The sequence below is a fragment of the Embiotoca jacksoni genome, unplaced genomic scaffold (genome assembly GCF_022577435.1).
Source record: "Embiotoca jacksoni isolate LCO1_2020_lvr unplaced genomic scaffold, fEmbJac1.0.p SCAF_117, whole genome shotgun sequence".
In the NCBI taxonomy this organism is placed as follows: Eukaryota; Metazoa; Chordata; class Actinopteri; family Embiotocidae; genus Embiotoca; species Embiotoca jacksoni.
In genome coordinates, this window is record NW_027185249.1 from 101,144 (window position 1) to 105,000 (window position 3,857).

The window sequence follows — 3,857 nt, forward strand, 5'->3', positions numbered from 1 at the left end:
AAGGACAAAACAACGACAGAGATTGTCCGACATTTTATTGGGAAAAAAAAACAGTTCCACCTTGATTTATAAAATAAAAGAGATTTTAAGACTGAATGAAAAGGGTAGTTTAGTTGGTTTGGTTCTGGTCTGGTTTGGTTAAGTCGTGTGTGTGTGTGTGTGTGTGTGTGTGTGTGTGTGTGTGTGTGTGTGTGTGTGTGTGTGTGTGTGTGTGTGTGTGTGTGTGTTAAAGGGGGTGGAGGGGTGAGGGGGGGGATTTTCGGCCTGCTGTGATTGACAGGTGGAGAGATCAAGAGCAGCGAGCGAGCGAGGATAGATTCTCCAGATTCCTGAAATTGGCAATTAGCTTTAATGAGAGTTTTAATTTTAATGAGAGGCTCGCAGATCTTTTAGTTCATGCGGTTCATTTCACGTGTGACCCCCCACCCCACCCTCTTCACCCTCCTCTTCCTCACCCCCCCAAGCTATACCATGAAGGCCTGTCCGTTCCAGTTGGATAGATTGAAGAGTGGACGACTGCTGACTAACAGTTCACTGACCCTCCACCCAATCAAACCTGATTTATTCCATGCTATCCCCCAACCCCCCCTCCCTCCTTGCATCTACCTCCTCTTTTTTCTTCAATTAATTTATTTGTATAATTTTTTTTCCTCCTGACTGTCAGTCCGTCTTATTCTAATGAAGCTCTGATTCCATTCAGGAGCATCCGAGCTTTAACGATCAGCAGCCACAGCCAACACGGCCTCCATTAGATTAGATGTGGACGAGGGCGGTGGGAGGGTTGGGTTGGGGGGGGGCACCGGGCCCCAGTAAATGGAGAAGATGATTGGCCTGATGGTGGATGTTTGATATAAATTGTGCTAATGGTTTAAATCCCTCTGTGTTCAGAGTGGATGGCGTGGAGTCGGCCGCAGAAGTTAGTCGGAGCAGAAAGCTTCGGGTGTTTGAACACAAACGGGCCGACCGGCACCGCGGTGCTCTGGTCCAGCTCACAATTGGTGGAAATGTCAACTAAAGCAAGTCCGGCACTATTAACAAATGTCAGGTCCTTTAGTTACACCTATCCAGTTTAAACACCTTCATTTTGGTCCATATCTTGTCCATTATAGACATATTCCTATTTAAATATGTTTAACTTCATCCATTCAGTCCGACATGGTCATAAGTCAACACCAACAATCATCCATCAATGATGTAATCAACCATCAGTGATGTCATCATTGGTTTGTGAACGTTATGAATCCTCCAGTTCAGATTCTGTCCGTCACCATCTTTGCTAGTTCGGAGCGGTTTGGAGCAGGAAGTGACCATATTTGGACGAGCTGGGGGAGGAGCCAGAGGTGGATCTGACCGATCTGATTGGAAACCTGACGATACTACGTCCCGCCCACCGATAGCTGTAACCTGACTGCACCACAGGCCTGTCAATCAAACAGACACGCCCCCAAAAACAGGTCTTCTTGAATCTTCTTTTCTAATGAATGAGGGATTATTTTCAGATGGACCTCCAGAAAACTAATAAGAAGGAGTGACTTTAGCTAACAACACCGAGATAACTGATGGACACATTTTATTCACTTTGGATTTGATGAGAGAAGTTGAGTGGGAGTCTATGGAGCCGGAGGCTTTTTGGAGCCGACCTCTAGTGGCACTCGCTGGTATTGCAACTGAAGACACTTCTGCATCGGAACCATTTTACAGAACTGAAGCTTCAAACACTTTTATATCCAGTCTAAACGCAGCCTTAATGTAACTTAGTAACATCGATGGCTACGAACACACATCGACTGTTTCTGGGATCCTGGTGTCTCTGCTCAGCCTGGTCCAATAAAAACTCCCCAACTTCCTGCTTTACTAAATTCTGACCCTGTTAAAAACTTTTAAAAGTGTCTGTTAAACTTTCACAACTCCAACAGTTTCAGAAACCTTTCTCGAAACTTTGTGACGTTTCCACAGCAGTTTGAAAACTGAAAGTAAAGCAAACTCCAATTACTGTCTGGGCGGGTGTCATTGTGTTTGTCCAATCAGGTGTGCGGAGAGTTTGTGTTGATGTCTTAGTGAAGCAGAGAGCTGTCAATCATCCGGTGTCTAGCCTAACAAGGAAAAAGGATGTTTCTAGAGGCCAGCCAATGTTTTTGTGTATCAGCACCAGCATGAAACAGCCTCCAACAGAACAACGAGACATAAACACATTAGTATACTGCTGCATATTGTAATCTGGCCCTGACATTTCCTTCCAGTTATTCACTAATGCTGCATCCACGGCACAATGTCTCCACATTTATCGCTGGAAATTGATGCAATTTATATTCATCTGGCACAATGACACAATGGCACAGTATGGGAATGGATTTCAATGGTAACCACTGAGTGTGAATGGAAACTGGGAGATAAGATGTTTAAGACGCTGCAGCGGCTGAAGCAGCAGCTGAAGATTTAAAGGCTTTCGGGACAAATCCAACACTTTACTGGTTTAGTTTTTTATACCTGTTTACATTTAATGTGACATAAACTTAAAAGAAACGTTGAAAGAACGATATGTCTCTCCAAACAGCCGACCTTCAGGGTTTCAAATGATGCTGAATGCTGTTTGTTATCTGTTTTTTTCTGAAGTGTTGTACTTATATGTTGTAAAAACAACATAACAGAACTTCTGAAAATATTGTTCAGTTACTTCAGGAAATCGTGATCTTGCAACAAATTCGAGCAATCTCTGCAACATTTGTGCGAGCTTATCATATATTTTTTTTTAATTCCCACAATTTTACCGCAAAAAAAACAGGAATAGATTTGAAAGAAAAGAATGAGTTATTAAAAAAACACATGTAATAAATAAAATGCAGATTTACATAAGTGTCAATAGATATAAATGTCTAATTATTTATACATCCCAGGCAGGCCGGAGATCTTTTTGTGTGTTACTGGAGGACTCCACTAGAGGGCGCACCAGAGAAACAAGGATATAATTAGAACATCTGGATGTGTCTTATGTAAACAATAAATATTTATTCTTATTTATATCCTGAACCTTTTTTACAGAGAGGTCTGTTCATGAATCTTTCATGTGCTGATTTATATCATATTCTATTCCTCATAACATGGTGACATTTTTTATTTTTTTTATGACTGTTGGCAGTATTTTCTGATTTATGGAGTGATTAAGAGTTATCCAAAGTCCCCTCAATAAAAAACTTTTGACTGTAATAAATCACCAAAACAATTTTTGTTTCAGATAACACCTGATCTATATTAAAACATAACATTTTAGAAAACTAAATACAAAAAATATTTAACCCTTAACTGAAGGGGTTTCATGGTGATATCAGTTCGTTATAATACGACTTTATTAACCTGTAGAGTCTGAAATTATGACTTTTAGTTTGGTCTCACCTGAATCTAATGTTTAAGGATGTTGAGTCGATTTCAGAGCAAGAAAAACAACGTGAGTTTCAAAATGAAGGTTTTCTTCTGTAGAGAGTGATGAAGGTGATGATGAAGGTGATGATGGACCATTAAAGGACAGTGACGGGCTGATTTATTGCATTTATTTGGTGTGCATGGAGCCACTGATCATGTGCTCTTTAATGAATCGTGTCTTCGGACTTTTCTGCCGTAATCAAAGTGGGAAAATTGGTTGTGCTTCGGCGTGTCGGACCTCAGCAGAGAGAGAAACAGGAAGAGACGAGAAACAGGAAGACACGAGAAACGGGAAGAGAGAGAAACGGGAAGAGAGAGAAAGGAAGCAGTGAGTTGGACCTCGACACCACTGCCGCCCCCCAGATAAATGTGCAAAGCGTGTTTCCATCAAACGTGACCCTGCTGCTCAACAATTATCTCTGCAGGACCGTGTCGCCTCG